General features: G+C 35.6%; 1 long non-coding RNA gene across 1 annotated transcript; it reads left to right on the forward strand.

The window, feature by feature from the left end:
• The first annotated feature begins 5,905 nt into the window (after window positions 1-5,905).
• Window positions 5,906-6,997, forward strand: LOC107480309 (uncharacterized). Its single transcript, XR_008003555.1, has 3 exons — window positions 5,906-6,031; window positions 6,109-6,476; window positions 6,555-6,997. It is a non-coding gene; the product is annotated as an uncharacterized LOC107480309 (long non-coding RNA).
• Window positions 6,998-14,287: the final 7,290 nt, after the last annotated feature.

The following is a 14,287-nucleotide window of genomic DNA, read 5'->3' on the forward strand; positions in this document are numbered from 1 at the left end:
GTTTACTTTTATTGCACTCTAGGTGTTTGTTAAAATATTTTCACTAGTTATGAAGTAGCTTTTTCTACACTCTTGGCCTAGCTAAGGGAATCGAGTGACCTTGAGTCATTGGGTCTAATTGGATTGGTGATTTCAATTTTTATGCCTTAGCCAAGAGTTCTTTTCCTTTCCTTTATTAGTTAATTGTCATTTACTTCCTTGCTATTTACTTTTCTTGTCAATCACCAAATCTATTGAGCACTTCATTGCAATTTCTTGTGAGACGACCCGAGGTTTAAATACTTCAGTTTATTTTTATTGGGGTTTGTACTTGTGACAAACAAAAATTAAACTTTGATGGAGAATTATTAGTTGGTTTGGAACTATGCTTACAACAAAGTTCTTTTCTATTGAGAAATTCTAGACCAACGATAATTCTCACATCAAGTTTTTGGCATTATTGCCGAGGAATTGCAATGGTGTTATATTATTGGCTATTGTGAATATGTCCATATTTTGAATATTCCTCTTTTGGTTATTTATCGGTTTTGCTAGTAGTTAGGAGTTTATTTTCTTTATTTCTTATTAGTTTTTACTTCGTTTTCTCTTTTCACTATGAATTCTCACCACTTTGGCTATGAGTTGGTTCTAACGATGTTGTAGGAGGTAGAAACTACAATGAGATGATCATTACGGGAGATGATGTTGATGACATGATCATTACAAGAGATAATGTTGATGGTATCTCTGATCTTAAAGTCTCCCTTCACCATACTTTTGAGATGACAGATCTTGGTTCTCTCTGTTATTTTCTTAGTCTCAATATCATATCCACAGACGACAGTATCTATCTCTCTCAAGCTAAGCATGCTTCAGATCTTCTTGCTTGCGCGGAGATTACAGATAGTCGCACTAAGTCTACTCCCCTTGAGCCTAACGTTTGCTTTACCCCTATGCATGACACTGTTTTGGATAATCCTAGTCTTAATTGATAGTTAGTTGGAGGTCTCGTCTACTTAACTATCACATACCCAGACATCGTCTATCCAGTTTATGTTCTTAGCCAGTTCTTGTGAACTCCTCGTACTACTCACTATACGGCCGTTCTTCGCATTCTTCACTACATCAAAGGCACTTTGTTTCATGGACTTCATTTTTCTGCCCATTCATCTTTATCCCTTCAGGCGTACTCAGATGCTTATTAGGCTGGTGATTCCACTGATCGTCATTCTACTACTGGTTATTGTTTGTTTCTTGGAAACCCTCTCATTTCCTGGCGAGCCAAGTAGCAAATGTTCACTGCTCATTCAAGCACAGAAACTGAATACCGTGCTCTCACTGACACCACTGTTGAGCTTGTCTTAATTCGTTGGCTTCTCAAAGACTTGGGTGCTCCTCAGTCTTCCCCGACTGATGTTTTTTGTGACAACTGCAGTGCTATTCAGATTGCCCATAATGATATTTTTCAAGAACTCACCAAACACATTGAGATTGATTTTCACTTTGTTGAGCAACATCTCCTTATTGATGCTATTCGTCTCAGAGCTGTTGGAAGTCCGGATCAGACTGCATATATCTTCACGAAAGCTCATCATCCTACTCATTTTCGAGCTCTGGTATCCAAACTCAATATGGTATCTTTAGCTCCCACTTGAGTTTGAGGGGGGATGTTAGAGTATATTTCGGATCATTTAAGATCAGTTAGTATTATTTATATTTATAATATATATATATCCTTGTACATTGTACCTTTCAACACACTAAATAATATACAAAACAATTTCTTCAAATTACTCTCTTGTTTCTAACATTAGTGATGACTTAGTAGTAGATAAAACCCTTGTGTGAGTGTAGTGCGTGTTAGTGTGGCTTAAAATTAAAAACTGTCCAATCTATCCAACAAAAAAAAACTTCCTACCAAGTGTCTATCTCCTTCCAAGCGATGCACTCTATCAGGTACATTATTCACAAACTATTCATTGATTTATACTACGAAATTTCTGTGTAGTTCATTTTCTTACTTCATTATTTTGTTTTTCTTTGACACCAAAATCACACATCATATAGAATGACTCACGCATAGTTATTAGAATCGAACCAGTAATCAACCCGGTCATGTGATCGAATCACCGAGTTCACTACTAAAAAATTAGTTATTACAGACAGATATTTCCGACGGATTTTATCCCACGGAAATACAGACCGAATTTCAGAGAGATTTTTTTGTCGGAAAATAAAAAATATAAATTAACATAAATTACAGACGGAAAATAGAATCCGTCGATTTCTGTAAAATTAATTTTTTTCGTAGGAAATAATTACAAACGAAAAATCCGTCGTAATTAAATAAACGAAATGCTGCATTTTATTAAATTATTACAGACAAAAAATCTGTGTGTAATTTAAAATATTCCGTCAGTAATTTTGAGTTAAACCTAACTCTCCCTTTATCCTCTCTAGCTCCACACTCCAAATGAGAGCTTCAGAGTCATCTTCCTCTCCATTCACACTCCAAACCTTTCTCCTCAGCGCCTTCATCCACCGCATTCTTCCATCATCAACACCTTTGGGACTTTCATCACTCTCGTCGTCGTCAATCATCGCTGTTCCCATCCTGTCCCTTCTCTTCCCCTCTTTTACGAGGACAAACCCTAATCCTCCTTCAACGAATTTTTCTTCTCTTCAAACCTAACACCGATGGTGAGTATTTGAATTTTCTACTATATTTTCTCCCAGTTTTTGATACATGAAATTTCATTATTACAATATAATTTTCATGTCGTGTTAGTTTAATTGATGTTTAATTTCATTTTCAATTTGGGATTAAGCTAGAATTTGCCTTTGATTTTGTGATTTATTTGGTTGCTATGATGAATTTTTTATTTAATCAAAGCATTTGGAATGATGCACGTAAGATGTTTGATGAAAAGTCTCAGAAACGGGATATTGATTTGGAATGACACATTTGGCAATAGTTGGTATATGAGTGTAAGAAAAATGTGTGGGAAAAAAGTGGGAAAGAGGAAGAGGAATATGCCCCACTAATGATCAAGTTTACATTGAAGAAAATAATGAGCAATAGATTAGTATATTATTAGAATTTAGGCTATTTATGTTTACGACTTCATGCCTTTTATGCTTGCTTAGTGTTTAGTACTTATGCATAACTGTTGGACTATATATGAACATGTACACCTTTCTTTATTTATTTAGTTTTAATGTGGTGCACCTTTCTTTGTTTTTGTCAACAGGGATGTGCTCTTTTATTTTTCATTCTTGTATTCCTTTGATCCACATCTTTTGTTCTTTTTCTTCTTGTTCCTTTTCTTATTATAATCAATCTAGATTTTTAATTATATATAATTAAATAATAATTTTCAATTATATATACATAATTCATGCATTCGGTTATATTTTCATTTCTTAATTTAGTTTGTGTTTGTGCAGTAAACTGATTACAAATAGAATCTCTAGTCATGCTAGATGAGTTTTGACACAATTAATAAGTTTTGAGTAATTTTGACACACTTAATAAGTTTTGAATAATTTGAGGAACATAGAGAATATTAAGTAATTTATATTGGACATTATTTTTATCAATTAAGCAAGAAACTCCAGAATTTTAAATAGAAATACATGTGTTAGTTTTGTCACATTTACCAACATTTTCAGCAGGGCAAGTTTGAGATTCACCAATCTATATATATAAAGCTCATTTAAGTAAAATTTAAGTGCACAAGTATTCAAATTGAAGTTGGAACATGGACGTGTAGCACTAAACTTTGCATGCTGTTGTTTGTATTTGTGTTGCATTATTTGGTATCTCTGTACGATTCATCTTCTTTTGGTTTTTGTAATAGAGACTGGCAGTGAGGATGATGGCCTTTTGGATCTGAGTGAAGATGATTTTTTTCGTTGGGAGTTCTAGTGATGAAGCAGATACAAATGATGAATGGACAGACAAAAGTATGAGGTGGGTAGAGATGTTTTACAACTTAAGCAGTTATTATATTATGAAAATTCATATACTCGCAGCAAGGTAAATGATGTTAAGAAGAGGAACTGGAGTATACCTATTTGTGATGCTAGTATGGTCAAATTGAAGCCAGTAAATGGGTGTCAATGAGTGGTCAAATTGTTGATGCTAGTATGGTCAAATTGAAGCAATGTAAACGATGTTAAGAAGAGCAACTTAGTTACAAGAGTTTATTAGTAGTAGGTGATAGCTGTTAGTATTGATGCTTTTCTATAAATATATATAGTGCTAGCCCCCTGTTTCAATATACATATTACTCCATCTGTTTCTGCTCTTTCACTTATTATTCTCTCCATTCTTTTTCTTGTTGTGAGATTCACTAATTAACAACAAGAACATGGAGTGGTGGGTGTCAATGCCAAAGGTGGAGTTGCATGCTCATCTCAATGGATCATTAGAGACTTCACACTGCTGTATGTATATCCATATCTCTATCTTCTGATTTTCATCATCCTTTTATTCTTTTTTAATTATTATCTATATTCATTTATTTTGCAGAGAACTCATAAAGGCCTTAGGTGAAAAGGGTGGTGGAGCATATTATCATGAAGTGTATGTATATATATATATATATATAATTAATAACCTTTATTATTATTATTATTGTTTTTCTTTTTGGCTCCTAAAAGACAAGCACGCACAACCTATAATGTCCCTCATGTGGTTCTCTTTATGTTCCTACTTGATTTTGATTCTTGATGCATTGTGTGTAAGCCTTTTAGCTCAATTTTGTTAACAACAGCATCCATAGTAAAGGACAAAAAGGCATATCTACGAGTTAGTTATTAACAATGTCTTACATTCTCGCATGTTGCATTATTGGAATCTATTTTAAATTATTTATATCTTTCAAGAGAAATTAAAACATAATATGACAATTTAACTGCTTTCTTTTTGTACACATTTTTTTAATTATAATTTATAAATCTATTGGGTTTCGTCTGTTAATATACAAAAGTAGAAAATTTAGATAAGCTGTGTTCTTTGGAGCCCTGTTTCTAATTTGAATTGTAATCTACACATGCCAACTGTTTCTCTTTGATAGATTCTGCATCATGAAATTTCCAAGTTATTGCAGAGAGCAGGCTTTTAGTGCATCTGGCAAAGCAGTGTCTGGTGGCATGTCCAGTGATGAAAAAAAATCAGGTATGCAGTATGAGCAGTAATTGCTTTTCTCCTTATTTTTTTATTTAATAGTATCTTTTGCCCATTCTTTCAGAGACAGATTTCTACTAGAGCTTTAATGCCCCTTCCTCGCCCCTCAAACAAGAAGCTGTCAAGGTGTAAATATATCAACCATTTTAAAATACCCCCATTTTAAAATGGTGAATCTTATGATAACTATGAATATGCTAGCTATGACAACACTTAAAAAGTATAGTTTAAATTAAGATCATACTTTTATATTAACTGGTAACATTTTTAATTTAATCACACTTTTATATTAACTGGCACAGTTTAGTTCGAGTTGGTTAATAACTGGCACGGTTTAGTTCGAGTTGGTTAGAGCGATGGATGAAAGAAAGAGAAAACAGAGATTTAGCCATGAATTAAGAATTTAGACCTTAGGAATATGCATTGGTTTATACACAGTTTGAATTTTCAAGATTCATACCATTGTGTAAAAATATTTATGGTCTTGTTGACTTGATGTTATCATCTAATTTATGTATGCAGTTCTTTCTCATCTTTTCATTTTCTTTCAGTATTCTTGTTTTGTCAACAGGATTGCTTAACTGTTTTAGCCAACTAACAGTCGTCTTGATGCGACCATCAGTCTAACTGACCTAATTTAATTGTTCTCTGTGCCAGATTTGCCAAGTTTGTGGCAGCTGCCATATTCTTGTGGACCTCGTATTACTCTATTGAAAATGCTAACTTAAGGATGTTCTCCTTTGCCACTTGTGAAATGTCAGGATTATATGCTTTTTTTACCCTTTCATATATCATGGGATGGCTGAACTGCATGACAGGCACAGAGAAATGCGCCTTGGTGTTGATAACACGTCTTATGAGGTAAAAAACAAATGATTGTTATTCCTCTACATTGGCAATGTTTCTGCGATTTCTTCTGACTTCAAGTCGAACTGCAGGAATTGTTGGCATTGGAGGAGCGAATTGGAGATGTCAGCACTGGATTGAGCGAGGATGTCATTATGAAGTCGATAAAACAGCAAATATACATGTCTGTTATGGCGGAGTCTTCTACAGATCTTGAGCCTTGTTGTATCTGTCAGGTAAGAGTTATGGTCTCAGCTAATTAAGGTGCAATTACAAGTTGGGAAGGAAACAGCTCAATGAGTAAAAGGGAGTCTGTCTTACTCTTGAAGCCCTTTTCTTATTCTATCTTTTCCTCCAAGACCCAAATTCCCCAACACACCCTTAAAGTAAAGAAGGGATTCTCTCCCAATTGACAGCATTATTGCTCCATTTGAAGTTGAGACAGATTGAGATTTGTCAGGTAAGAATCTCTATCCTTTCTCATTTTTTCATTCTGTTGTGAACTGAAATGCAGCTAACTAACAGCTGCCATAAACAGGAGGAAAACAAAATTCTAGAGAAAACACACCGCCAAAAGATTTTGGAAGTTGAAAAGCTTAGCCCAACTATTTAAGAACTCGAGGAAACCATCTTAGCAAGCGGAGCCACTACTAATGCCATTCGTGATTACCAACGGTGGATTTTTGAGCTGCTAGTAGGCATATCTTGAACTCATTTTATCATATAATATATGACTGGTTAGTATGTGTGGTAACTTGGAGTTGCACCATCATGCTGGAGGAGAAGAAAACATTGGAGAGGGAACTAGCAAGGGCAAAAATGGACTTGGTATAGTTTTAGTTTGGTTCGGATGAGGACTATGATGATGAGGATGAAGATGACACTGAAGATTATAGCTGATAGTTTTAGTTTGGTTGAACAATATACTGGAAATTATAGTTGATGATCAATACATTTTGTTTATATTTTGAATTATATTGACTTGCTTGTTTATAGTACTTTTCTTTTAGTTTGATAATACGATGAATTTGTTTATATTTTGAAATATTATAAATATTCTAATACAGATTAGATAAAAATTTGTACTAAATTTATATTTATTTTGTATGAAAATAAGTTTATTTTGTAATTAGAAAAATAAAAAATTCTATTTTACCTTATTGACGGATTTACAGACGGATTTTCTGTCTGTAATCAGAGTGTGAAATGATTTTTCAAAGTTCAAATTTCAGACGAAAAATCTGTCGGAAAATCCGTCTGTAATTATAGACGGAAAATCCGTCTGAAAATTGTCTGTAATTACAGACGGAAAATCCGTCTGAAAATCTGTCTGTAATTACAGACAGAAAATCCGTCTGAGAATTTCTCTGTAATTACAGACGGAAAATCCGTCTGAAAATCTGTCTGTAATTACAGACAAAAAATTCGTCTGTAACTGGTAAAAATCCGTCGATAATTTTTCGACGGAAAAAAAATCCGTCGGTAAATAATTTCCGACGGGGCTTTTACAGAGGGACAAAATCCGACGGTAATTTCGTCGGTAACAAAAAATCTGTCTGTAATAAAGACTAAATCTATCTGTAAATCTGTCTGTATTAATCTATTTTCTAGTTGTGGTTATTGATAATAAGAACTATACTATTATATAAATATTTTTAAAAATTTTATTTTGTTCTTTTAGTCATTAATGGCTAAAATATCAAAATGTATTATTTATGTTATGGCTTCTCTTGATTTGTTGCCAGTAACTTTTGTTTTCTTTTATGAAATACAATTACTACTCTTTTCGAAAAACAACTTTTGAAAATTCCAGAGATTGGACAATTTTTAAAAAATGACAAAAATAATTTAAAACATGTTTACAAAAATGATAGTTACATTATAAATTGTTGGTGATATAATTATTTGTTTAAACTTTTAGCATAAATGATTTTATGAATAGTAAAAGAAATTTTATGAACAAAATATATATCTAAAGTTTGATCTTTAATTTGACCCAAAATACAAAAGATAAAGCTTTTTTAATATCAAATACAAAAGATTTTTATATTTTCTAAACTTCCTGAAAAAAGAAATGGGACATAAACGTAGTTTTCGTCTCTCTATTTCTATTTTTCCGAGTTTATAAAAAAATCCAACGTTAACCCAAAATTTAATTTACTGATAAATGTTGTATTTTATTGCAGTATATTCATTATTCTTGAAACCAGCGTGTATCCAAGAAAGCATGAATGCTTGAAGGAGCTCCGTGAGATCAGATAGAAACACTCTGTATTTTTTTTCCTTTCACTTTCTTGACATCCACGTTGGCACATTCACCTAAATGTTATTTTTATATAATTGAATAAAGTACACAAAACTAATCGGACATGTAGTATGAACACTTTATTAAATTGTTGAATTTCTTGTTATAAATATATTTCGAGTACAACATGCAGGTGTTAATAGGGCTAGCAATACATTTTTTATCCGGTCCAACTATTTAGGTAGGTAAAGATCAATAAGATATGAATTTAAGGTATATCCTATTTTAGTCGGATTCTATATATAACATATATTTTATAAAAATTAGATATATAATAAAAAAGATAAAAGTTAAACCCACAATTTTTTTTATGTAATGACCTGTAATAAGTGAACAATCACTAAACTAATTAGTTAATTTAATAATTTAGAGTATTAGATTTTTATTTTTTATTTTATTAATATGTATAAAATTTGAAATGATTGAATTTTATATTTGCTTTGAAAAAATTTGATATATCTACAAGTAGGGTAGGATATAGGGCAGGGTTTAGAATTTTAGGATGCGAATAGCGGGTATAGTAGAATAGAGTTTTAATGAAATTTTCAACTTGTGGGTAGAATTAGGATAGGGTCCAAACTCTACCATACCCAACCTATTGCCAGTCCTAGGTGTCAAAGTTAAATTGTTAATTTTTTTAAAAATGGAATAAATTACTTTTAAATTCAATTAAATTCTAAATTAGATCCATTTAAATTAAATTAAAAATTTTATAATTTAAATTTTAAATTATTTAAATAAAATTAGATTAATTAAAAAAATAAAAGTATACTAATAAAGGTGATATTGAAGGCTCGGCAGATTTTTTGGGATATGAGGTGAGTAATGAAGTGGATTCTAAGCTAACTATTTCCTAGGATTATGGTTGCAAACCTACTGGGCTAGGCAGGGGAAAAATAAGGCCGGCTGTAATTGAACACACAAGGGAGCCCCTCAACAAATATAGGTGCTGCACGCAATAAAGACTTGGGCCTTGAAGGCAAAGGTCTGAAGCAACCAAGCAGGCTAGAGAAGCGGACGTCCATCATGGGCCTTCCTTGGGGAGCTCGGGTCATGTCTGCTGCGGGTCGGTAATGAAGCCAGCGGGTTGGGGAAACGCAAGTCATGAGGACTTTGTTTCATCAGTGTTAGAAGCCTCTGCGCCCAGGGATTTTCAGGAGTTGGGGCTACGGTCTCTAGGGCGGGAGCGGCACGAACCTGACCTGATAAAGAACTAGAGACGGTGGCTGATTCACGAGCGGTGCGCCGACCAGATCGCAACATAGGGGATGGTTGTCGGGCGATTGGGGTTGGAGTAAACTGGAGAGAAGGACGACGAACTAGCCTGGGAAGTGCGGCGGCAACGAGAGCTCATGTGTGTCAGCCAGTGGTAGTCCTTGTCTCCCCTTGTGTTGAGCTGGTACTGGAACGGGCTGGCGGGCATAATGGGGCTCGAACTTTGACACGTGCGGTAGAGGCAGGAGGAGGTAGCTTAGTAGTTCATGGTAGGGGGCGGCTGAGCTACTAGGAACTGCAGGCATGGAAGACAACGTTGAGGTAGGACATGGTAATGTTGATGAACACAATGGTGAAGATGATAAAGTGTTTGGGAAGTCTGGACTGGGTATGGAAGCTTGTGTTGACAGAAATTTACCAGTGCATAGTGTCGAAGATGGATGTGACGAAGACGAGGGTAACTTGGAAGACGCAGCACATGCCAATGATGATGAAGTCAGTAACAATGAGGGTGTTACTTTGGAAGAGAAGATTTCAGAAAACAAAAGAACTTGGGAACTAGCAACGGAGTCAGGAGCAGTATTGTATAATGAAGAAGATGATATTATGGCGATCCTTCAACAGCAGAACGAAGAAATTGCTCTAAAAAAATGCTTGGCGAAACAAAAGGCAAAAGCAAGGAAGAGCAAACCCAAAGCTCATAAAAAGGTGTGCTATAATTTTTTGAAATGATTTTTAGTTCTTGGAATATCAGGGGGTTGAGGGGTGACGGAAAGTTGAGAATGATAAAAGACCTGAAAAGAAAATTTAGACTAAACATGTTAGGCCTGGTGGAGACGAAAAGACAGTTAGTGACTAAATTTGATATGCTAAACATTTGGGAAAATAGTTGTGTAGGGTGGGACTTTGTTGAATCTAATGGTGCATCTGGTGGGTTTGTTAGTATGGGATGATGAATTTTTTAAAATAAGAAATAGTCACAAATGGGAGATATGGTTGTGTGTTGAAGGGGAGCTAGTGAAGTATAATTTTAATTGTGCTTTTATTTTGGTGTATGGAGCGCATGTTAGAGATGAGAAACTTGTTCTATGGGAGGAGTTGAGTTACATAGCAGGGTTATGCCAGGTTCCTTGTTGTTTCATGGGGGCTTGTCTGACTATTGTCCAATTATAGTGTAAGATAGGAGGCAGAGAGATGAGCCGAGGCGGTTCAGAAGCCTTGATTCGTAGTTTACACATGAAGATTTCCTGAGAATAATTAAGGAGGAATGGAGAGGCCTAGGAGAGGCGCAATTCACAGATAAAGTGAAGGCTATGATAGGTCCTCTGCGAAGATGGCATAAAGATAAATTTGGTGATATCGACAGGAAAATCATGAAATTTGAGGAAGAGATCAAGAAGATTGATGACACGATGGGCGATGGTGTTTATGATGGAACAATGAAGGCAAGAAGAAAGGCGCTTCTAACTTGCTGTGAGAAATGGTATGTTAGGAAGGAGCTACATTGGAAGCAGATCGGGGCTTCACAACGATATACAATTTGCCATAGTTGCCTTGCTGTTAGGTGAGGCGTACGCGTGCATGACGCGTACGCGTGAATAACGCGTACACGTGGATGGAGCGGCAGACAAGTGATGCGTACGTGTGACGGAGCCACGTGCTGGACGTATCATAAATCGCTGTGGGCAATTTCTGGGCTGTTTTAGGCCTAGTTCCAAGCCTGAAAACACAGATTAGAAGCTGCGGAGTGGGGGAATCATGCAGACACTTCTCATTCACATAATTTTAGGTTTTAGATGTAGTTTCTAGAGAAAGAGGCTCTCTAATCTCTCTAGGTTTTGGGATTCTTAGTTTTATTCCTTTTCAATTTCAGATTTCTATCATACTTTAATTAAGTTTTCTTCTACTCTTATTTATTCTAGTATTTTAGTTTATCTATCTTCTCTTGTTGATCTATTTATTTTACAATTTAGTTTATGAACTCTTCATGTTAGATTGATTTTCCTTTTTATGCAATTTGAGATATTTCATGTTTATTACTTCTTCCTTTATTTGTTATCATTGATTTTGCAATTGTTGGTTTTAGTATTTACATTCTCTTGTTAGTTTTCTATTCTTTTATTTTATGCCTTCCAAGTGTTTGATAAAATGCTTGGAAGGATGTTAGAGTAGGATTTTATGTTCTTGGCTTGGGATGGTAACTTAGGAACTCTTGAGTTACTAATGTCCAAGAAATTGATGATTGGTAGCCATTGACTCTAGTTCTCACTAATTGAATTAGTGGAGAGTTAGAACTTATGGACTTGGATTGATATAGCTCATTTAACTTTTCTTTACTAGGTAGAGGATAATTTAATGGGATTGATCCTTGCCAATTCTCATGTTGCGGTTAGTGATAAGGATAGAGATCCTTGACCACCGAACCTTGCCAAGAGATTTTCTAGTTATTAGTTTAATTCTTACAATTTACTTTCCTTGCTTCATTATTCAAAAACACCCAAAAGATACAATCTCATAACCAATAACAAGAACACTTCCCTGCAATTCCTTGAGAGATGACCCGAGGTTTGAATACTTCGTTTATTGTTTTTAAGGGGTTTGTTACTTATGACACCCAAATTTTTGTATGAAAGGATTATTGTTGGTTTATAAACTATACTTTCAACGAGAATATATTTGTGAAATTCTATACCATCAAAAATCTGTTCATCAAAATGGTGCCGTTGCCGGAGAATTGCAAACGTGTGCCTTATTATTGGTTATTGTAAATATTTTCTTTTTGTTTGTTTGTTAGTTTTTGTTAGTTTTAGGACTTAGTTGCTTATTTTTATTAGTTTTTTCTTTTATTTGCTACCATGAATTCTCACCCCCTTGGCTATGAGTTTGGTTCAAATTTTGTCATAGGTAATGGAAGCTACAATGAGGATATGCATCAAGGATGGAATAATCAAGGTTGGGAGGAGCCATAAGTTTATAGACAACCTTCTTGGCAACAACCTCCTCCGGTCTCATATAGGTCTAACTCCAATCCTACTACACACCAATCGAATGGATGTGGTAGTCCTAGTTGTACGTGTCACCAACCACCACCACATGCCCATGGACCACCTCCTCAACATAGCTTTGAACCACCTTACTCACAAGCCACCTACTATCAAACACCCTCATATGATCCTAACTCTTATCCACCATATCAACCACCATATGAACCATACGAACCATACATAGAACCACCACCATTCCAACACAATTACTCCCAAGAACCACCACCTCAATATACACCTTCCTCATATCCATCAATCCATGAGCCATATGATCCTTATTATGTTATCCAAGAGGAACAATAGTCAAGGGATCGTCTTGAGGAAACACTGGATCGATTTGATGCAACCCTTCACCAATTGGAGCGAGTAGTAGGTAATTTAGCCTCTCTGCGCTTTGATGCTCAAAGTACTCCCATGGCTACATGTGGAGAATCAATAAAAGAGCGTAGCATGGAGGAGATACTAGAAACTCCAGTGGACAAAGAGGAACGTGACTTTGTATTAAAATAAGTGGAGGAAGCCGTAAATGTTGAAGAAGAAGAAGTGGTTGAAGACTTAGGAGATGCTGATCCTCCATGGGAATCTAGAGTTGTAGAGTATTCCCCCAATAAGCTTGAAATTGATATTGAGGAGGATAGTGCACAACCTCCAAGGCATGTTCCTTATGAAGAATTGGACGGAATAGATCAAAAGGCAAGTTCTCTTGGTGATGATGATCATGAATCAAGCCCTCCAAGTGATGAACTTGCATCTGCAATTGAACCCATTGAGTTTGAAGAACCTTCTCCAAGTGAATCTAAAGATGATGTGGAGGTAGACTTTTCTCAGCCTCCAACTTATGACTTGAGTGACGGGGAAGAATTAGAAGAATTTGATCAGGGCGCGGATGAAGTTGAAGAGGTTTGCAAGGGGTGGAAGATTTCAAAGAAGAGCACAAGGGAGTGGAGCTTGCAAGACCATTGGAAACACCTCTCCCAAAGCCATTACCATCCAATACAACATTCAAGTGGATAAAATCCTTATCCTTAACCTCTACTTTCCTACCTAAATATGGTTTACTTGAGATGAATGGTCAACTTAGAGCTCTTTGTGGCTTTAAGAGTAAGAGGAAGATGGTTAGTGGTAGGAGTTGTCAGGCAAGGTTCAATACGGTTGCATGCCCCAAGTCTAAATGCAAAGGTTGGTGTGGAGCTTGATTAAATGGGTCTAGGAAGTTGTTTGGACACGTCAGTGAGAATTCAAATTGCTTGCCACCCAGTTGGAACAATGATGATCAATAAGAAGACGGGTGTAAAAGCAAAGTTTGGGACCCCGGAATTCATTCTAACAATCAACACGCTTGGGGCCTTGTCACTTGCTTTAACTTACTTAAAGGCTTTATGCGCCTAGTTTGGGACCCCGGAGGCTATTGGAATTACAAACATTGGTGGGGATTCCTGGACGAGTTCAAGCACGAGCCACCATGACAAGGAGCTCACCACATGTCCAACTTAAGGACCTTAACTAACAATGCTAGGTGGGAGACAACCCACCATGGTATGATCGTTCCGTTTCATTCTTAGTTTTATTTTGTTTCATTTTTATCAGTGTTCATTCCTATATTCTGCATCATCATCTGCATTCTGCATACAAAAAAGGGGCATTCGATGTACAAGTGCCTAGGATGCGTATGCGTCATGCGTGAACGTAAGAAATGTTAGATTGAAC

The sequence above is a fragment of the Arachis duranensis genome, chromosome 1 (genome assembly GCF_000817695.3).
Source record: "Arachis duranensis cultivar V14167 chromosome 1, aradu.V14167.gnm2.J7QH, whole genome shotgun sequence".
Lineage (NCBI taxonomy): Eukaryota > Viridiplantae > Streptophyta > Magnoliopsida > Fabales > Fabaceae > Arachis > Arachis duranensis.